A 23,816-nucleotide genomic window follows, 5' to 3' on the forward strand; every position below is an offset into this window, starting at 1 on the left:
CCGGGATATACCAATGAGTCCACTTCAGTAGTTTCAGGATAACAAACACAGATCAGCAATTGGTGGCACAACCCAGCAGAAACAGCCAGGCCTCCACCTGGGTGTGGGAAGTCAGCAAAAAGCCACCAGAATGGCACTGGGAAGGACCAGGAAGCGTTCTCTTGCACCTGTCTAGCAAAATCAGCACAGATGAAGATGCAAGCCGGATGAAGCATTCCACAAAAGCCTAGCCTCCCCACCACTGTCCATTGAGTCCTATTTATTCTCCCCTTCCAAACATCATGTGTGTCTTCCCACAGGTCTTTCCTTAGCAAAACACTATGTGAGTCTATATCAGCTGGCATCACTCGACTATCAACCTGAGTCTGCAGAAGCATCCACAAAGTCACCAGAGCCACCAGGCGTTTTTGGTGCCTTTCTTTCTAGTCGACAAATGATTACCACTAAGAATGTAGAGCATGCAATACCATCGAGCACTGTCCACTGTCTGTTGGGTCTTCTTAACAACATACAACCCTTTCATGTTTGTTTTAACAAAATGCACAATGTCTGCTTCAGGAAATACTGCTTCATGTCTGTCAGCAAAACACCATCCCAGCAACTAACTTCCAAAAGAAGTATAAGTTCCATGTCCTTTAAGTACATAGACCGATATGTGTGTGGTGGTGAAAAGCTAGAGTACATCCTCCCTAAAAATCAGAAACAAATGGTGTCTGCTCTTCCCTTACATTTCCCCATGCTGGGGCTACTGGGGCAGTTCTAAGAAAAGTAAAATAAAAATTCATCTTCTCATAAAAGGCACTAGTAAAGTCTTCTATTTGTAGGAAGATGAGCTTTTATATGAATTTATACTTAGAAAGTCAAAAAAATTCACCAAAAATGGTCTTTGAGCTAAAAAGTTTAATGAGATAGCAATTCACAAAGTCAAAGTGCAAAAACCAAGTTGTATTTCTACATAGGAACAAGTAAAAATAAAGACATGAAAGTGAACATAATCCACATTTTCAAAAAAGGTCCAAAAATTATGATACACGGAATAAAACAAGCCCCTAAGGTAAAAGCTTACTTCCGAGTACTAGAACACTTCTGAAAGCAGTCATGTTCTCCTGCATGGCTTGGCGGGCATGCTGTGGCAACACTGCAGAAGAGAGGTCTGAGAAGGTCACTCAATAGTGTTCTTACCCAAAGCCAGATGATTTTCAAATTTAGGTGAAACTTGTGAGAGACCTACAATTACAAAAACCATCTTGAAAAAGAGTAACAACTTTGGATAATTCATGCTTCTCATTCTAAACATACTAAAAAGCTAATATGATTAGGCAGTGCTACTGGGATAAGAAGTTGGCACAAATTTATGAAATTATAGTGAAGTTAGATATATATCTATGCATATATGATCAATTGGATTAAGTAAAGCTAACAAGAGAATTCATAAGAAAAAACATTATTTCTACACATGATATTGGGATAAATAAGAATCACATAGTGAAATATTTCAGACCCCCTACCTCATGCCATGTACAAAATAATGGCTCAAAATGAATAACAAGATAAAATGAAACAACAAAAATATAGAATGTGAAGGAAACATAAGTATTGTTATCAACCTGAACTTGATGATAGTTTTTAGATGTCACATCAAAAAACAAGTGAACAAAGAAACATCAACAAATTGAACTTCACCCAAACTAAAAGCAGCGTTTTCAAAAAGCTTATCAGGAATGTGAAAAAACCCACAGTGGGAAAAAACTGGTGAATTTTCTACCCAATAGAAACGTGTAATAAAACACATATGTAAAAAATTTAGCATAATCAATAACCAAAAAACATTATGGTTTAAAATCAGAAAACTATCTGACTAGACAACTTTAAAACCCAGCATTATGGAGGACTAACAGAACATGAAAGATGCTCAGTCATCGGGCATTATAAATTCTAAAACAAAAACCGCCACAAGACACTTTTGCATCCATTAAGAGCTCCCCCCATAGACAAGCCAATAACAGAAGAAGTATTGGCCAAAGTGTTGATATGTGGAACTCTCTTATTACTGTTAGCAACTATGAATCATGACTTGTGACACTTTGAAACAATTCTTTAGTGCTATCAGACCAACTGATAAGTTACTAAATGATCTTACTGGTCTACTCCTAGGAACACATACAAGAGAAATGAGAACAAATTTTATCATGGTAAGTAGAGAAAATGTAGTATATTCAAATGGTAAATATTAACCCATATTAATTAATAAACAACTAATCTCACGTGAAAACAAGGGCATAAGGCTTAAAAGCATAATCACCAAAGTGATATTGATCAATGATAAAAATAAAATAACTTTATGATCTTGAGTATTTTCAAAATTTAGTAGATGAAGGTTGGTGTGATCCTGAGGGAGAAAATTGGGGGGCAAAGAGTGAGTGATGACAGCTGTTGGTATGCAAATCTCTTGTGAGGTGATGAAAATATCTTACGTATAATTATTATATTTGGTGTATGATTAAACTAAATAAACAGTAGATATATTTCATAATAATCAATGAGTTATTTTTTTTTAATTCCTGATCTTGATGACTTTTATTCAGAAGTCGTAATGTCTATTAATTGTTACCTAATTTGAATTGAGTCCTGAATTTTGCTGAAATTCTCCTTGCTGTGTTATACTGAGTATCACCTGTGTTAATCATGTGATGTTTTCTGTACATTCCCAGGGTGGAAGTTTTGCAGTGGAAAGGTACTCACCTTGGATATTGTCTTTAAACAACCTGCAGTAAGAGTGTGCACTAGGCGACTAATGTATCAGAAGCACCAAATGTGTCACAAGATACCAATGAACTGATGCTGAATGTCACTTTAGAAAGGCGGTCTCAAGAGCACCTGCCTACAGCCTTGTATGGGGAATGTAACTACTCTAAAAGTTAGATTGTCAAGTATTTCTCTATGTGATATAGACCTATCTCTATGTGATATGTGACCAGCTTTTGTGGTAGCATGTTTTTTCTAAACAGAATTGGATTCTAACATTGTAGAGATGTGTGTGGTGTGTCCTTAGGGAGAGTGGATTCCCAGGGAATGGGGCCCAGGACTGTGTCTGAGGTTTGTTGAGTTGTAAATCTGAAGTTTCAGACTTTTCTCACTTTCAGCTACCCTCATCCAGGGTCCATGTATTAAATGTCTGTCTTTGAAATTAGAGCAAGTCTAGTTTCTCTGTAGATATCTCATAGTGCCTTTTCTTAAAGCAATGCAAAAGGTAGCTCTGGCTTCCAAAGAAGTTTTTTTGATTATGGTTCAGCCCTTTAAGGAGAAAGGATGGTTTTGATAGTCAACATATGAAATGAATTGTAGGAAATACTTTTAAAGAAAGTTTCAAGGATATGATCTGATCTCTCCATTTCCTTCCAATCACTGTGTTCTTGGAAATGGCCCCAGTGGACCTGAAGTCCTGGTTAGTCATTCCTTTAAAAACCAGAAAATTAGACATGTGAATTTTAGAAGAATGGTTAATTTTCTGAGATTTTACATTTTTAAATGCAGTTAGGAATAGAAGTCTATGGAATATTCCTTGGAGTCCGGAATAAAGAATGCCTGTGGGGAAGAGCCCTAATAGGAAGGCACAGCCTGCACCGTGAGAAGTGTGTATGTTCTGTCCAATCCTGACAGCCAGTCATGGAAACAGGCTCTGTGCCTGAACCCAGAAGTATTCATGTGCCACTCACAAGGAGGCTAGCTCCCACCCCCAAAGTGTGGCTGCCTTTGTATTTAATTGACCTGTGTTTGTGAAGTGGGAACCTCTGTTGCCTATAGCTTGGGGCTTGTGTTTACCAAGCCTGGTGGAGAATAGTGACAGGCTCCTGCAAGCTCTCCTGCTGCTGTATCTTGAGCACTTTTTCTTTCAGTATTGGTGCTGTCTAATTCGTGAGCCTAATGAAGCAAGCGCAGGAAGTACAAAGGCCCCTAATTATAAATATTATGAGCTCATGTAGTCACTGAAATAATTTCAGGTCCTGGCTTTTATAGATAGCCTTCTAGAGGCAGGAGGACACAGCCCCCTTTTTAACTCAGCCCATTCACTGTAAATCAGAACACTCCAGGCCTGCAAAATTAATAGCACCACTTCCATTACATATATTTTAGGTTATTTGTTGCCGTGGCGATAAAGTCGAGACATTAGTCCTCCTCTGTTGAGCCATTGTTATCATCCCTGACCATCTGCTGCAGAGGTATTCCATCTCTATTTTACATGATGACTGATATATGGGCGGTTGGAAGGACATATGCACAACAATCATGTGATGAAAATTAAGTGAAGTTTTGGGCCCAGGCGAAAAATCTGTATTGTTAGCATGGGCTGTTGATGTGCAAATGTGGATCATATTGAGAGGTCTGAATGGGGAGGTGTGGCGTGGAGGGCTACACGCAGGTGCTTATCTCAAAGGCAGTCCAAAAGGCACTGGATGTCTATCATGGAAACTACCTTTCAAGGCAACAGCTGAAGTGGCTCCTGTCAGCACACCAGGGAGGAGAGAAATAGTTTTGAAACAAACCTAAAAAAGTTTAAAACTTTTATCATTCTGTTCACCCGATGTCTGTGAGCTCAGACAGTGAGCAAGTTTCAGGTCTTAGTTGTTAATAGTGACTTTTGTTTCTGACTGGGTGGGTGGATGGCCGGTGGGGAGGTGCGGCTTCTAAAGAATTGAAGTATGTTTTTTTTTGGGTTTTTTTTCCCCCTGCGGTTTGCTTTGGTTTCTAATTCACTCTCCTCCAAAATGGGTTATTGAGGAGTTCAGAGATAAAATACTGGTGTGCTTAAGCTGTGTCAGCTACTACTTTTGTTCATATATATTTCTGAAATGCGTGAACTGGCAACAGAAAATACTTGATATGAGGCGGTACACTTTTTCTCTGAGTAAATAAAACTAAATGAGTGAGGAGTCACAAAAGAATTATCAGTGAGATCTCACGTCTTACAAACCTTTATTTAGAATTGATGATATCTTTTGCAGTGCTGAGAGTTGTTAACTAAAATTTTGCATTAATAGCCATTATCTAGGAGGGGTTGTGGATTAACTTTGTGAAAAATCAGAAACCTGTTTTTAATTTGCTTTATAAGAGAAAAAGTTTGCTGATTGGTGGCTCATAGATATTTAAATTCATGAGTTGGGCATATATAATACTGTATTTGAATATTTAGAGAATTGAATAAATAGCTAGTCTCCTTATGATTATACTTCGTCTTTGATAGATGGACATGTCAGAAGACTGTTGGGAAGTTAGACTTAATGTTTTAAAAAGCTGAACAGAGCCTTATCCTCGCAAAATTTTTACAGAAGGATGATTTCAGTGAAACATTCACGAGAGAAAACTTTTATATGCTGATGAGGTAATACTTAGCTCATATTTTGTTGTCAAATGAAACACCTGTTAAGAATGCTTGTTTAATGTAACATTGAGATAATCAGTTTCCTGTATGAAAGTGATCCTGATCTTTTTCTTTTTCAGTTTCAAAGCTTTTGCAGCAGTTAATAGGCAAAGTGTGTAATGTAGCGGCTCTGGTCTAGTGGTGCTTTTAGGAAGTATGTCAGTTGTGTGACAGCGTCATGTATAGATTAATTGACTCTCTGTAATTCAACAAGCTAAGAAGAAATTTTGATGGAGAAATATTTGATATAATTCTGTATTCTATCGTAGCAGCGAGGAAGTGTTTTTCAGGATGTAAATCAGAGATATAAAATAGGATTGAAATTAGACTTTCCCTAACTTTTAACATTTTTCTTTGCTAATATCCTCCCAACCACGATATCCTAGTTTATCCTGTAACCTAAGATTATCCTTGATCTCTTTTTTCTCATTCTAAATATTCAATTACTCAGTGGCAATTATTAATAGCTTGGCCTTCTTGGCTTACTACAATATTAAATTAATATAGATTTCTTATATGCAAATTAAGCGGAAATCACCTGTTGCTAGAGAGCAATTCTCTCTTCTCTTAGTCATATTTATGTTACAGCAGGAGCATCAGAGGCTTTACTATTTTAAACTTGCATACACTGTGTCCTGGAGCACATAGGGTTTGCATCTGAAACCTATATAACGTGCATACGTGGAGACCTTTAGCAAGAGTCTACAATCTCATTTAGGGGTTAAATGACAGTCTTTGCAGTGACCACCATCCTTCTGCTATCCTCGACGAGAGAAGATTTCCAAAGTTCTGTGTTTCCTTGTGTGTGTTCAACTACAGGTGACAGGGAAAGACAAGGGTAGTGTGAGGAGCTGTCCAAGGTATTGGGCTGCTGAGAAGTTAATCATAAAAATGCATTTCTCTGTGATCCGTGGAATTGTTGTCCCTATTTCTGAAGTTAGGATTATATTGCTACTAGAGGAAACCAAACCTAGTGGATGTAGCATCTTTTCAGATAATGTAGAAATCTTGTAGTATAGCTGAAATTTGACAAAACAGTTTAAAGCTTTCCTACGTTCAACTAGTGCTCTAGTTTACATCTTTGAACTATTCAAGTAGAAATAAGCAAAATTCACAACTACCAGATATGGGAATTCTATACCATCACCGGGGAAGCCACAGGAGAACAGTCTGTGGCATACAGCAGTGTGGACAAACATATCAAAATGCAACTCACAGCAATTTATTTGCTCTTAAATTATTTCTTATCCTTATATGACCTTCATGTCTGCTATAGAAATCCAAAAGATCATAATTGTTTGATAGGAAATGAAAAAGAATAGTTAAGTTGAAAGTTTAACATCATGAAATTTAAAATCCCAAGTGGTATATAAGCATTAAAAGAAACTTTGGACTGCTAATCCTAGGAAATGAGTTTTATGGATTGAATTCAACAAGGCTTCAGAAATGGTTCCATCTGCTGCCTAGCAGCTGGTGAAGAAAAGGATAAATTTAATTCATTAATTCATTTGGAAAAAAGGATCCAAGCAGTAAAGAGTTCATTGCTCATAATGCATATAGGTGGAAGCACACTGAAGTGTGGTCCTGTTGTCATTGTACATAATGGTTACCTTGTCTTTGCCTTTTGGTAAGGTCTTCATCATTTGAGTCAATACAATGTTGATTTTATGACAATAGCCAATCATTTTTGGATTTGTTCAATGCTATAAAACACTCAGGGAAGTTAAAAAGTCTCAGTTTTCAATCTAGGAAAGTATGGGCAATGGAAAAAAAGCCATCTCATATTGCATATGTGTCTATGGGAGACCCGTGTGTGCATCTCTTCCTACCATATGTACCTAAGCATCCAGGTTTAAACATAAATATTGTCCAAAAACTCCCTTCAATGACATTTTATATTAGGTAGGCATTCTATCCTATTTGCAGAAATGTCCAAAATATTTAGTATTTTAACATTAACATAAATAGATTATATCTTACATTCAAAATTTGTATCAGCTCACATATTGGAGGTCAAATAACACACCTTTTTTCACCCACTTTGTCCTCATAACATCTAGTCTTTCAGTCATATTCAGCAGCCTGATTTAAAAGATTGGAAAGTTATTACCTAGTACTTTCCTGTCTACCTGTGACATTAATCATTTTGGCATAAAGTATTAAAATCCTGTAAACATGGGTATACAATTTAATTGAATATGTTATACAGGATGCAGTAGTGCCATTCTATAAAAGTGTAATGGAGTTCTGATGTCTGGTTCTCAAATCATATTCAATCAGCTGATCAGGTACTGGAAAGTTTGTGTGGTTTATGTTTAAACTGCAATCACTTAGAACAGATTTTTCTTAACTTTGCTAACACACTTTAATAGAGCCAGGTTTCCCTTAGATACAGCTCACCTTTTCTGTGGTAAATATTTCCTGGTTGCCAGTTAGTTGATCATTGATAGAGGTAAGTGTCCCCCGACCAGGCTGTTTCAATAACCAGTGTACATATTAGCTATTTTTTGTTTTTTCTGGTTGATGATTTCAGGAATGAATTGCTTAGCTTTCTAACAGGGCCCACAGCTCACTGTGGTGTGTATACTGAGTTTGCTATAAAGGTTCTGTGTGTACCCTGGGCTGGGTTGAAATCAGGGTTTATGCATTTACTTGTGCTGTTGCATTGTTTAGCAGCTTTGGTTTTTAGTTTTTGATCTTTTTTTTTTTTTCCTTTTTTGCCTTTGAGGCTCTTCCACAGTGTCAGCTGCTGACTGATAGTAGGAAAACACCTCGTGGTGTAGATGAAAAGGGACCTAGCAATTTAGTGAAGCAAGGATAAAGAATAAATAGAGCACAGGCAAAGGAGATAGTTCTGTAAGGGGCCCAGATTTGCTGCCAGTCTGTTTCAGGGAGATAAAGAATGTCCTTTCCCAAATTAAATTAATTAACGAAATCTCAGTGACCTCCTCCCCTTCTCCCCACACTCTTCAGCCCAAGCTGCACAGCCTCTGCCGTAAAGTAGTCATTTTACCAAGGGACACATGGACAATGGAGCTCTCCCTGATACTTATGGACAGCTGTCGTCATTCAGAGGGCTCTCAGCATTTCATTTTTCATAGGAGTTAAAAGGGTTTTTACCTTGGAAGCGAAAGGGGGGGCAGGATCATAACTTTTGCCAGTTCTGAGGCTGTTTGGGCAAGAAAGTCTGACTGGGCAGGAGTCAGCTGTGAGCAAGAAAAAATCTGCAGGAATTGATTTGTTGTTGTTGTTGTTGTTGCTGTTTTATTTGTTGTTGTTGTTGCTGTTTTTGCTGTTGTGCTTAATGTAGTTAAAGCTAAGACAAAAAATTAATTTCAACTCTGGGTTCCTCATTAGAGAAAATACCTTTGATTCTGAAAGTTTCATAAAATTAAAGGTCATCAGTGCAAAATAGACAATTTGCTTATCCCACCTGATCTTTCATTTTGCCTAAATAACCTGCATACATTTTATTACCTTTGAATAAGCACCGGGTAAATATTAAGTCTGTGAGATACCGGTAGTCCCCATACTTTTTATTTTTTTAGTGATTTACTGCAAATATATTCAACATTTGACTGATTAAATGAAGACCTTCGGCAACCTTGAGGAGGGTCACTGTGTAGGTATGTACATAGAAAATGCATCAGCCATTGTACCCTGGCAGCTAGCCAAAGATTGATGCGTTAAGTAAATGACTACAAAACCTACAAAAAAAAAAAAAAAAACAGCTCACTAGGTATCACAGAGTGTCCCTTTTACCAGCAGCACAAACGCTGGACTAACTAGCCCACCCTGCTTTATTCCTCATCACTGCTTCCTGATGTCGTGAGGAGGCAGAACAAAGAAAGCTAGGAGGGCAGTGAATCAGCCTGGCAATTAACCCCTAGGGAGAAAGTGGACAAATCTCTCGTCCTAACGAGGGGCGAAAAGTCCGTTTCTGGACAAGTGGGTCCAGATGGAAGGGATTTTTGCTGTTACTTCTAGAAATCTGCCTCAGTGCGGCCAGGTTCTGATTGTGTTGTTATTGTTGTATTGTTTTGCTGTCTCACAAAGTTTTGAATCTCAAGTGCAGTGCAGCCCAAATGGCAAGTGAACATAAATGTGAGAGGTGGGTATTTGTTGGAGAAGAGGTGTGTGTGTGTGTTTCAAAACTTTCAAATGGAGGAGGCAACTTTAATTTTAGTTTGACCTCCTGCTCGTAAAGCATAAAGGAAACCGCCAAGTTCATTCTTAATGAGATAAAAAATTCCCAACCCTTAATGTGTATTTAATATCACGTATGGGATAGTCAGTGTCTTAGAAATGAGTCAATCAATCAAACACAGTAAACCAAAAAAATAAAAGCTCCTCTTTTGCCCAGATATTTCCATTTTCGCAAATCTTGAATTAAAAATTACTGTAGTATGTGGTATTGGATGGGAACGGTAGTCATTTGCTTGCTCTAGTTGGAAGGGAAAAAAAAATCAAAGCTATCTGACAATCAAGTAGCCCTGGCTTCTTTCTTTCAGAAAAAAAATGCATTTGCAGTATTGAAGTGTAACATTGCAGGATCCTTTTAGAGAAATATGGCAGCAGAGAGTTGCCAGAAAGTCTGATTTGCCTTTCTGAAATGTCTGTCTGGCTTAGATGTTGATATTCTGAGGATGTTTAGTTCAAGAGAGGATAATTTTGTTACAAGACATTCAGGTAAATTAAATATTTTATTCTAAGAACTGTCAGCTGAGTAGGTTGCCAATGGCATGATCAACTCTTGTTGATCTCATAGAAAACATTTTAAAAGTATTGTTAGCATAGTGTTGTATTTGTAAACAGATGTATTCATGATATCATTCGATTTTTAAAGGCACTGCATTTAATATTAGAATGGCATCTCATACTCATCTGCTCATGAATTAAAGCGACATCATGTAGAAATCCGTTTGCTAACTTACAGTCCTTGCACTGAAAATTTGTTATTTGTATAGGGATATAAAGATGGTTTGATTATTAATAATCATTAATAATCATGAGAGATTCATAGGTTCATAAAAGAGTCTGAGAGATCAGAGGTTACATGCTTCTTTTTATTTTTGTCTCGAAGAACTTTTCCTGTTACAAATGTGTCCTCAGCTTTCATTTTATTTGTATCATTTAAGACTAATACATGTCTGTGCATAGAACATATTACATACTGCAATTCTCTCTGTTTTCGAAGTAGCTAGAAATTGAAGGAAGGAAATTTTATGACAAGAATTAATGTTATCTTATTGATTTCAGGTGAAATATGTGCTTTGATTTAGCTAACTCGAAAAATCATAAATGTCATCCCTTTAACATGCCTTTTATGTGAGTGGAATCACAGAAAATGAAAAGCCATCTGAAAATGGCCACACTCGCTTCCTAGAAATTTTACTTTGGGGCAGAGTTATGCAAATAGTTTGCTCTCACAGGCAGTGCGAGGACTTCATATTTTCTCTGAACATTCTTCATCCGAATCACCTGCGTCATAATTTCTCTTTCCATAGTTGCTAATGCTTGTCCTGTTGATACAAGAGTGTACGTTTCAGAAAGCATACAGTCCTTTGGTTAACATAACTATTTCCAACCCCACCCTCACTGGTGCAGCAAAGCATCAAAACTCAACTAAAGTCTCTAAGTTGCTTCTCTGCAGATAAGACTAAATAGATTTACTTAACAGAAATGTAATTTTTATTATTCAAAGCAAATTAGGACTGTGTTCTAATTAAAAACAGAGGGCATAGGGCATAGGTCATTACTGTTAGTTTATATGAACTTATTTCTACCAGTATTGTATTTGGGGTGTGTGTGTGTGTGTGTGTGTGTGTGTGTGTGTGTGTGTTCTAGGAACTACTATTGTGTTGGATGATTCCTTTCTTTAAAGAAATTTGAAGAGTTTGATTTGTACTGAGAAAAAGGAACTTTGTTTTAAGAAACTTTTTACTTCAACTAACTAGTTAATAAATGAGGCTTAAAATTGTTTGGTCAAAAGATTTTAGCATATTCTCTAAGCAGTGTAGAGTCTTTATTACAACCAGAAATCCACTAAGAAAGAGAACCAACATTTCCTAAATAAAGGGCAGCTGTTATACATGGTCACGTCAGAGAATCGTGGATTTGAACCCTGGGTCTTCAGTGTGTGCTGCTGGCTGTGTTTTATCTTTTTAAACCTCAGTCTCTTGGTCTGTTTAATGGGGATCAGTGTAGGGAGCGGCTAAAGATGGCGCCAACATCCGGTGGTCGTTTGTGGTAAACACCTACAGCGCATGTGTTGGCATGCCCCCAGCATCTACAAGGCCAGGGTGATATTCATGCTAAATAGGTTATTTCATACTCCACCAATCCCCAGTGGACAAATTTACAGCCACAGTCTGTTTTGTATATAGGCAACTGCCTTTGTTCTCGGGGTCCCATTACTATCAATGAGGTGTCCTACAATAAAGGTGATTGAGAAGGATCCAATGGTGTTAAGGTCTTCCTTGCCGGTTGAGTGATGTGCAGTACAGTAGTAGAAAATAAATGTGATGTGCAAACTAAACAGGATGAGGTGTGTTGTGCCCCTGTGGATCATGCTTACAGTTTTGAATTTGTGCTTGAGGCTCACAAAGCAAATAATGCCACACTAAGACACATCACAGTCAATGTTTTTCACTCCCACAGTATAGAACCTTATCCTCTCTTCACTTTCAGAGGCCCCAGTTCTGTGAGAGTCTTTGAAGGACTGTGTCAATTCCATTGTATGTGGCTGGGTGCTCATACCAATTTAAGGTAACGTGTTTAGACTGCTATGTGTATGTCAACTGTATGCGGCCACATTGACTTTTTATACAGTTGTTTAGTAACTTTCAAAAGAGCATATTAAAATTCTAAATTGTATTTCAATGTGAACTTCCTGTAAAAAATATTTACTGATATTTAAATACATAGTAAAATATCACAAATTTAAATAATTATAGCTAAGTTTCTTAACTCTAAAGATAATAGTTTAATTTTACTCTTAATTTTTTATCAATAAGTTTAATTTCTTGTGCCATTGGAATTTATTTAGTTTTTAGCTTTCTTTTCATTTAACCCTTAAATTAAGCATACATTTTCTTTCTTCATGCTATAATTATTGAAAAGGACTTTATTCTACTTTGTATCTATATGATACTTGAACTCACTTACTGTTGAGTATTTTATAGTAACAGATAAAATTCCCTGCTAGTAACTTGTAAGAGATACTAGATTGCATTACAATATTTGAATATTGTTTTGTCAAATGTTGCAATAAATCAATGAGTTTTTAATAAAAAATAAAGTTTCTATTTTGGGGAGAATATTGTTGCTGAGGAATTTTTTCCAATTCCAAATATCCTGTGCCTCTGGAAAATTTTCTGATTTCATTAATCCTGTGTCTATGAGAGAATATTGTTAATTCACAAAAAATACTATAAAAAGTAATGTCTTAAATTTTTTAGTTATATACTTAAGTTATTATACATAATTAAATATAATAATAGAGTAGCTTTTCAAACTGGGGTATTTTAGTTTATTTGATTGATAATGGATAAATACAGAATTGCTATATATATATGCCTATGTTTGCTAAAACCTCTTTAATATACTTCTAGTTTGCTGATGAGAAGTATCCATTGATACTAGTCTAATGAGGGTCCGCAGTTTGGCAATTCCATAAAGAACATAGACACTACAATTTGATAAACACAAAATATTAATTTTGTCTCATATTTTCTAGACCCTCTTTAAGAGGGTGAAAGATACCAGTGTCTCCCAAAAGGGTTAAGGAAATGCATTTTGTTGCATCTGCTTACTAAATCCCTTCCTTTAGCAGAAATTCAAATTTTGTAAAGATTATTTGTTTTATTGATGCATATAAACTTACAGAATTTAATTTAATTTCCTAAGTTAAAACGTTTTCTTCATGTAGAAAGCATGGCTAAATGCTGGTTTGGAAACCTACCTTTTTCCCTAATGTGTCACATACATGCTTAGTATCTGTGTGAGTGAACTAATGCCTGGCCTGAGCAAACTTAGCTTCCATTGCCTACACCATGAGGCAGAACCACACAAAAAGTGAAATGGTTAATTGCTTAAAAGGAATAAACAGCATTTTCCTCCCTAGAATATAAATTAAAGAGAATATGAAAACGGCGAAAGAAGAATTGTGCTTTTAAAAAGCTGATTTGTAAACGACCATCAGTTGGAAAGACACCCTGCTTGTTTCTGTGGTAGATTTGGTATGAATTAGAATGAAAGTATTTACCTATTTTACATTTTCCTCCTCCAAATATCAAACAGTTGTGGAGAATTAGTCTTAATATTTCTATTCTGAGGGGTGAAAAAGAGGTGAGGATGAAATATGCCCTGAAGAAAATCAAATCAGGAAGAGACTGAGGCTTACGATGAGACTGCCCCAGAAAGGGGACACGAATTTGAGCACAGGACCTGCAGCACACAGAGCCCTTGGTGCTTTTGTGTGGGTGAAAGATACCAGTGTCTCCCAAAAGGGTTAAGGAAATGCATTCTGTTGCATCTGCTTACTAAATCCCTTCCTTTAGCAGAAATTCAAATTTTGTAAAGATTATTCGTTTTATTGATGCATATAATTATAATCACAAGCCATCTGCTGATTTGGCAGGCATGGTTAAAATTCTCTAACTCTCATAACCTTTCAAGTACAGTGCCCTTGGGACTCTATTTCACTTTTATATTTTGGAAAACATGTAGGGACAAATAAGGGCGGTCATCTGCAGAATGTCAGACCTGGGGAAATGCAAGAATGGGGATGGAGATGCTATGGTGGCTCTTATCAATGGTAGGGGAAGTTATTCGCACCCACCCTCCTTTTTTCTGACTTCATGATGCTAGTTTCTATGATGAATTTTGGAATTTTTTCTCAGGGATTAAAGCTCCCTGTCATAACCCTCCCAAAAGGCAGGTTTCAAGCCTAACCCAAAAGAACATGCCAACAATCCTTCCAGACACTTCTTATGTTGATCTTAACAGATTAATTCAGTATATTTCACCTAGTCTTTCTAAACTGTGGAGTGTTTGTTTTTTATTTTTCTCTAAATAGTCAGTTAAATAACCTTACAGATTAAGATTTTGGGTTGCAAGATAGCTTACACATTTTGATGGCAGCCCTTTGGTTGAAAGACCAAATTCCCAAGTATTTTGACTATGTTGTTTTGGTATGAAATTGTGCGCCGGTCAGATTTCCCACAGCTCGAGTCTTATGTGACCCCTTTCTGCAACTATAAACATTCAGAGCTTGGGGAGTGTCCATGCCTGAATCCCTTACTTCTATGGGAATATTTCTCTCATAATCTGACTTTATCAGCCTTAATACCCCAATGATCTGACTCTATATACAGACAGATCTGAACAGAATGCTGGCCAGCTTTAGGGAACTTGGAGAAGCCACTGGAGTCCAGAATTTGGCTTCATCAGATAGCAGAAGCATGCACATACACACCCAGTATGTTTCTCAGTCTTTCTTTTCCTCTCTCTCTCTCTCTCTCTCTCTCTCTCTCTCTCTCTCTCTTTCTCTCTCTCTCTCTCTCTCTCCATACCACATGAAATCATTCAGAGAATTCTTTAATAATAACGTTGCACAGGTCAAGTTTTTCATGGTGGTAGTGAAGTGTTCAACTTGACTACACGTAATAAGAATAACTGTCCCATCTGCCAGATGCTTGCTTTAAGCCAACTTCTGTTTTAAGTTCTTTAATGGATGGTTTTATTTATTATTCAGAATAATCATGTCTCTTAATCTTTCCCCATGTACCATGGTCTCTGAAGCAGAGTATCAGGACAAAGCCAGTGTCAGCAGATGATTCTGGGCCCCAGGTACATATAGGTTCAATTATAGTTAAATATCATTAAGACATTGAATGACCTGACACTTTTTTTTCCTTATCATCAACATCTGTCACTTTAAAGGTGACCTCTGAAGTTCCTTTGGTCTCACAAATTCTGTAACTTTGAAATTTTTGTAATTAAAACATGAATTTGAAAAATAAGTTAAAGACAACATAAGTACTCATGATACCTTTCAGATAGATATTTACCATGCTAATTAACCCCGATAGCAGAAATAGTCTGTTTACGAACCACATGGAGTCTAGGTCCAACCTAAACAGTAGATTAAGACTTAAACATTGGGTTTCACACTGAAAAATCTCAGCTCTGTGATGGAAAACACAAATAGTCAGAAGCATCTGATAATTAAATACAACTCTTACATATTGATAGTAGTAATATCATGCTGACATAAGTCTAACTACCAAGCAAAGTATTTTATATCAATAAATTTTCACAACTACCATACGTGTCACCAGCCAATAGCACAGAGTCAGTTCTTCTCGCCTTGCTGGAGGTCAGAAGCTGCACTGATGATGGGCCAAGCACTGTCACGATTCCATGCATGGCTGGAAGGGCAGAACCCGGCTGAGGTCAGGAGTCATGACCCTTTGAAGAGACATACAAATGAGTATGTTCTCTGCTTCCAAGTGTTTTCTATTGGCCTCACTTGAAAGAAAGTTCCACTGCTCTAAATAAATGCGTGAAACCCTATATATACTGCAGGCTACAGCACTCTTAGACACATCACAGGCTTTGCTTTTATACTAATCTCAATGAGCTGGTAACTGTTAAAATAATCATATACTTTCCTTAAATCATTACTGAATTAACCTGAAGGTGCTTTTTAATCTTTTATGAATGTCATGAGAAAATTATAAGAATAAAAAGTGGGGGAGGGGAAAAAAGAATAAAAAGGCAATTAATAAGGTTTAACCAAATCCCTTAGATAATAAACTAGCTTTAAAACTATTTGATCTTCTTATTGACTAAAAGAGAAACTCAGAACATTACTAAGAATGGCTGAAATGCTTGTTAAGAAATAATTTCAGAATGAATCGTTCCAATTTCAGTATTGTATATCTTCTTAGATCAATGCCCATCAAGTGACCCAGAGTTAAAATATATCATTTCAACTGGATAAGATTTTAAGCAATTTGTTTGAGTAATAATGCCCAGAGAGAGATGTGACAGTGTAAATATCAAGGTAAAAGGTTGCTTGGATTTTATATATAATTGATTAGCTATGAAATATTTGTGTGTCTAGGTTTCTGAAGTGTAGAAAAGGAACAGAAGCCTGGGTACATGGCTCTGAGCACACATGAGTCAGCACAGGACAAAGTAGTACAAACAGATCAGTACTCACATCAAAGTAGGTTTGTTAAAACAGGCTGTGGCCAGGTGCAGTTCTCAAACTCTCAGCCTTAAAATGAAGGACTCAATACAATATGGGAGAGACAAAATGAAGGACCCAAGACTAGCCCGTTCTACCCAGCCTTCAAAAGACGAAGCTGCAGCCCAAACAGATGGCTCTGAGCAGAGGCCATGCTCTTGCTTAGAGAGGGCTTCATGGAAGATCTTGTAGAGACAGCACTGCAGCAACATTGAATCGTTCAACAGACTCATTGAGAATCTGCCGTGTGCCACTAACTTGTTAAGCAGTGAGAGCAGTAGGTGAGGAGTCACAGGAAGTAGACTATAGTAGGACTAATGTGGAAGGCACAACAAGTCCAGGAGTTAAGAACTAGAAAATATTACTAAGTGAGTACTACAGGTAGAGGTCAATGTATACTACAAACCTAGCATCTAGAAACTGGAGATTAGATCCCAAGTAGAAATGACAGCCTTGGACAACCATGTGAATGATGAATCAAGACAGGATATGAAAAGTATTCAGATGGATCAATGTTGGCCTCTTTGAGGATTATTGAGTTTCAGACAACTGGTGCTGATGGTGAGTAGGTTAAGGTGAAAAGTGAGATCCAGGATGGGAATGGACATTTGAATGGGATCATTAAGGAGAATATTGACAATGAGAAAAGAGTCCAGACTGAAACTGGAGGACCAGCTATGAATAGAAAGATGGAGAAAGTGGGCTTACCAAGGGAAGAACTTAAAGAAGGCCACAGAAAAACTGGGATATTAGGAGGAAAAATATAGACATGATTTTGTCAGCTGGATAATAATGTTGACTACTCAGAAAATGACTGAAAACCCAGTTAGCTCTGTCAGAGAGAAGATCACTGGTGGCAACAACCAAAGCAACATCAATGGAAGCCACATGTTCATGTTTAGGAAAAGTTGGGGAAGAAAACAAAGTTTTATGATATTTCAGTAGTTTGACTCTAGGGAGCAGAGACAGCAATATAGACAGGAGAAAGGAGTATATGTGGAAATTCAGCAGAATGATAAGAATTTGAAAGACAGGATACATGGAGGGAGGAGGCAGGACACAAATGCAAGGAAATATCTTGGAGAACCCACTCTTACACAGAAGAAAAAGGCCTCTTCCTCTACATCCAGGCAGAAGGCGGCACATTTTCGTGGAGATTTGTAGTAAGTACAAGAATGAGTAGCACCATTCACCCTTAACCAAGGCAAAGCTGCCCGCACAATTTGTCGATCCAGTATGAAATGCATGACCCACTATGATTCAGCTGTGAATTCCTTTAGCATGCCAGCTTTTATTGCTTACTACATTTATAGAATGAGATTAAAATTAAGGCATCTACCTAATAAGAGAGACGAAGAGACCTAGAAGAACTTTTCAATGTCCTCTGGAAGGTAAGCTATCATAATAGATGGACGTAGTTAGGTGGGTTAAGGAAAGTGGATAATGTTCCTTCAGCTGTTGCCATCTGCAGGAAGGGGTAGGAAAATAATGAGACAGGCTTCTTTCCAGAGTTCATCTATGGATGGAAGTGACCAGAGAGGACCTAGATCCTAGCAGGCAGCAGACATTTGACTCTTCTTCAAGACATTTCACCTCATACTTTTGTTTGGTACCATAGGCAAAAGCTTTGCTAGTTTTCTCTTCGTGGTTAACATCCCCTCCAATCTGTCTCCTTGTGCCCTGCTTATGTCTTGCCTACAAGCTGGCTTCCCTTATCCAAACCTGTGTGTAAATCAGTTTGACAACATCTTGTTGTGTTTTTTTAAGAATGCAAACTTTTTAAATAGTGTGCATGGCTTTAAACAGATAAACAGATGGGATCTGATTCATATATTATGCACTTTACTCCTTTATAGTGACTTAGGTAGCCTTTAATTTGTGCTAAGTTGCACATCTGTCATCAATGATCATTTTAGAACATTTTTATTTTTCCTGAAAGTCTTCTGTCCTTCTTACTTAGCATCCTTCCAAACCTCTGCTTCCAATTCCACACAGGCAGGAGTCTACTCTGTACGTCTGTCGAGATGTTTCTCCTGAACATTTCTTGTAACTGATCACACCATTTGTGGGTTTCATGACTGACGTATTTCATTCACCAATTCTTACCAATATTTTCAAGGCTTTTATTGATTTCAACACATATCAGTATTTACTTACTTTTATTGGCAAATAAAATTATGCCAGTGATTAAATATACTACTTCCTTATTTCATTCATTAATTGATAGCGTCTTGAATTGTGTCTACATGTTGGCTATTGTGAATTATGCTTCTAAGATCACTCCAGTATAATTTGTCGATATGTAGTTTTATTTTCATGTATGTAGCTCATAGTTGTGTTGCAGAATCGGAGATTACTCTGCTTGCCTAGTTGAGGGAATACTAGGTACGCTTGGACTACTACATTCTTACCAGCAATGTATGAACTTTTTCACATCCTTACCAGTACTTCTTACTTTCTATTTGATTTTTTTCCACATGGGTATAAAGTGACATCTCTTTTTCGTTTTCAAGTTGTATTTTCTCTGCGGCTAATGATGCTGAGTGTCATTCTGTGTGCTATTGTGTCACATGTATGTTATTTTGGGGGAAATGTTTGTACAATTCTTTTCTCCACTTAAAAATTTTAAATGCATTTTCAAACATTTTTTGATTATAACTATTACATCTTAATTGTACATCTTAACATTTCTAAGCACACACTTTTCCTTGATTATTCATATTTCTACTCTTTCTTGCCCTCCTTTGACAAATTTTAATTGGACTAATTTTGTTATTGGGTTGTAATTATTTACAGTATATTATAAATACACAGACTGTAGATGTTTATACACTGACACATGGATCTCACTCTCTGTCATCTCTTTCTGGCTTTGTCTGTCTGTCTCTCTCACTCTGTGTGTGTTTCTGTGTGTGCATGTGCATGGCAGCACAGAGAGCGTGTTTGACCATGTGTGTGTACACCTGTGGGTCCAGGTGAACACTTGGGTGCCATTCCTCGGCTACCATCAACCTTACTCTTGAAACATGATCTCTTACAGACCTGGTGCTCAACATGTAGGCTAGTACAGATTCTCTGCCTGCTTCAACTTCACCAGCATTGGGATAACAAACACTCTGCCATACCCTGCCTGCCTGTCCGCTTGTCTGCCTGCCTGTCTGTCTGTCTGTCTGTCTGTCTGTCTTTAAACATGAATTCTCAAGTTTGATTTCAGGATCATGTGCTTGAAGAGCAAACATTTTACTGACTGAGCCATCTCCCCACCATTGACACATGTGGCTCTTTACTCTCTCAAATCAACAAGGTTGATTTCATTCCTTGATTTAAGCAGCTCCTCCTACCCTCTAACATTATTTTTCTATAGCATGTATTACTTACTTTAATCTGGGCTGTGCGTTCACTTACTCTGGCTTTGGATATTACCCCTCAGTGGGAACATTGTTCCAGTGCTTTTTATTCCGGCATCTCTATCGTCCATCTCATGATACTTAAAGACTGTCAGAGTGGAGAGCATGGACCTTAGAGCAAGAGGCCAGGCCCAGGAATTCTGAGATACTGACTGACTAGTCAAATTTGTAGGTTTTCTGTGCTGCAGTTTCACTTTGGTGGTTAAAATAATGACTAATTTCTGATTGATATTATCGCGTAGGTAGAGTAAATATGCACAATGCATTTATATTAAGCTCTAAGACAAAATAACAGCAATCAGTAAATATTTTAAAATGTGTCTTAATGAATTTCCTTGCCATGCTCATATTCTTTTCTGTTTAGATTGTTAGTTTATAAAGTAAGAAGTTTCATTCTGACATTTCTGCACAGGCATAGTAATGTACTTTGATCACTCCCATTTATGTCCTCTTTTACTTTTATATCCTTCCTCCTTTTCTTTTCTCTTTGGTGTCCCTAGTCTGTCTCCTGTTCTCTTGAAGAACATCTCCAAAGATGTAAGGCCTCCTATCAACACTGTTGTAACGTGGAGCACACACCTGTGGACTCTACTCAGGAACTGTCCTCCATGGTCCTGGAGTCCACTGTGTCTACAGTGCATCATGGTTTTATGTCCGTATAGCTCATGTAGTATTCACCGGTCTAGAACAAGTGTATGTTATTATCCCACAGTAAACATGAAAGATTTAAGAGTGTTTCAGGGACTACAGAGTACATGTGCCAGATTCGGATCTCATGTCAGACTGCTGTTGTAGGCAAAAAATACCCTCAGTCTAACTCTGCTGCCCCAAGCCGGGGTTCATAGTATCCAGTCACTGTGAAGCAACCCCCAGCTCACTTTTCAAATCTTCTGCAGCATACTGCTTTTGTGACTCCTACTTCAGTTCCAGTGTCCTATTTACTATTGCTTTTCTATGTCCCACCTAAGCTATAACTGTTCTCATTGAACCATAAAAGTTCACATTCCAGGAGTAACCCTGTCCTGGGTCTGGGATTTGATAAAAGGCATGTAGGTGATAGGTTTCAACTGCTTCTTAGCCAGTAAAATCCAGAATGAAGAATGGTAACACCAGGAAAGTTCTCTATAAGAACTTTTACAATATAGTGAGTTGATTCACCATAAACTGAACAGTGTCAATTCCCGAAGAATCTGGTCCAGTGTCTGAGATATCGTTCATGTATAAGACTGGAAGCTACCATTATCTCACTTAGTGTCAATGTTCTGAAGTAAATCCATTTGTATGCTCGGGTAAAAACAGTTGTCATTTCTACTATCCTTTTATTTCACACCTTGTTTCTCTAGAAGTACCCAGTTTAGTTTTCTGAAGCATTCAAACATGTAGCCCCTCTTCCAATTTAATATGACAGTCCTTTAATGCTACTGCTTTCTCCCCTATGTGTCCAAGCTACTAGTTTTGTGCAATGAACAGTATAGTAGTGTTATGCATACTTTTTATAGTTTTATTCTCATCTTTGTGCGTGAGAGAGTGATGCACGTGTGCACATGTGTGGAGGGGAACACTCATCCATGCATGAACATATTAAGAGAGTGATGCACGTGTGCACATGTGTGGAGGGGAACACTCATCCATGCATGAACATATTAAGAGAGTGATGCACATGTGCACATGTGTGGAGGGGAACACTCATCCATGCATGAACATATTAAGCCCAGAGCATGAGATTGGATGTCTTCCTCTGTTACTTTCTGCTTTGTTTTTTGTTTTTGGTTTATTTTGAGACAATGCCTCTTACTGAACCTATTTTGGTTAGTATGACCAGCAAGCAAGCCTACAAGATTTTCTTGTCTCTACTTCTACAAGTCTAGGATGACAGGTACATGTGACTGAACCCACCTTTCACATAAGTGCATGGGGATCTAAACTCAAGTCCTCATACATTCATGGCAAGCATTTAATCTATCAAGTCATTAACAAGGCCCTGCTTTTGCTTATTTGTAAGTAGGTATCTGTTTATTAATAAACTGTGCGTGATATTCTTTCCCACTTAGGTATAGTGGCTCATTATCTATCATCCCGACGCTCAAGAGTTCAAGACAGAAAAATGCTTATGAGTTTGAAGCCAGTCTAGACTATAGTGTGTTCCAGGACAACCTGGACTAAACAGTGAGATATCTCAAAAACAAAATAAACCAAAACTAAAAAGATTCTCTTTCCTTTGTAAGTATAGTATCAATAGACAAGATAATCAAGTTTAACTATGAGATTACTGATTATGTTATCTAGTCTGAATGGATACCTTTATGCTCACCACCTTTGCTGCATGCTGTGGAAGGTTGTTTCATTTGTAAATACTTAGTTTGTTGATTTAATATATTATTTTTTAAAATACATAATACAGAGGTAGTGACATTATCCTGCAGTCCCCTTATCTTATTAATTTGATAGATTGGTCCTCACTCAAATGACATCACTCTGGCTGAATACTTGCTCTTGGAGAAGAAGTGGAGTTGCTCATCCTTGCTCACAGGAGATTCTAGTCTAAAAGGAGCAGGTGGGGCTGGGATAGGGCAGGTGAGATTTCTCACAGGGACACAGAGCTATGAGTAGGAAGGGGAAAAAGAAGAGGTAAGTAGATGAAAGGGAGCCTTTATAGCTACCTAGAGGTGTTATTTTTATGAGCATTCTTGCCAACTTAGTAAATGAATCAGATAGATTAGTTCTTTATGAGCAGGGAGTCTGTAGTTTCGAGGCATTTTACTTCTGTGTACTTGTTTGCAGAACTTTCATGTGATAGAAAACCAAGAAGAATTAAAGACGTAGAGTCAGACACCTGAGTATTGGTTATGTTGGAGATGGGATAGAAGGGGAGATGGCCAAAGGTCCAATATCTTGGTTAGAGTAGATGAATAACTGATAAATATTTGAAGTGGTATAGATATGTTAATTAGTTGACTCAGTAATTAAACTTTATACATATAATGTGTATAACTCTCATTTATCAATACGTAATAAAATAAACAATTCTTTTAGGAAATGATAAAGGCCACCTTCATCAGTGTCTACCAGCACTAACAATGCTGATTTGGCAAAAGTCTATTGGTTGATGATGAGATTGTAGACTGTATAAATGACAGAACCAGCATGAAATGAGCTGGACTAACCTATGAGCCATCATACGAAGCAGCAAACCTGGAGGTTCAAATGACCACATTTGTGTAGTGAGATTCATTATAACTCTTAAAATCTATATAAGGAGGGCTGTCAGTTAGTATTGCTTTGCACTCTCAGCCCATGACATTGTTTATCTGCCTTAAAAAAATTTAGAGCTATAAAGAAACAATACATTAATTATATTTTAAGGTCAGGATTTCTATAGGTTTAAAGAATTTTATTCTTGCACCTCCTTTTCAGAAAAAGATAACATAGCCAACAATCTGTCCATTGTGTTTTCTCTCAAACTTTACATTTGTATTTTGGGACCTAGTTTTTTTTTCAATCAAACCAGTCAGGGTGATTTCTAAGTCATGAATAAGTAAATCTATACCTGTATCTCAAAGACCTTACTAGGTTGTCTCTGATTTGCATGACAGGTTTATCTTCCTTAACACAGTGGTAGCAGAGCCTAGAAGCATGCCCTTTGCAGAGGACTTGAGCTCTGACTGGTTTCTCTTCTACAGAATAGGTGCTGGAAGAAGATTTTGATTTAGAAGTCAATGGCTTACCTAGGTAA

General features: G+C 37.4%; 1 protein-coding gene across 1 annotated transcript in view; it reads left to right on the forward strand.

The window, feature by feature from the left end:
• Positions 1-12,108: 12,108 nt before the first annotated feature.
• Positions 12,109-23,816, forward strand: part of St18 (ST18 C2H2C-type zinc finger transcription factor) — a 112,330-nt gene continuing 100,622 nt past the window's right edge. Inside the window, exon 1 of the mRNA XM_032906474.1 lies at positions 12,109-12,187. The gene's annotated coding sequence lies outside the window, so the exon portion shown is untranslated. The remainder of the gene's footprint in view (positions 12,188-23,816) is intronic.

The sequence above is a fragment of the Rattus rattus genome, chromosome 1 (assembly GCF_011064425.1).
Source record: "Rattus rattus isolate New Zealand chromosome 1, Rrattus_CSIRO_v1, whole genome shotgun sequence".
In the NCBI taxonomy this organism is placed as follows: Eukaryota; Metazoa; Chordata; class Mammalia; order Rodentia; family Muridae; genus Rattus; species Rattus rattus.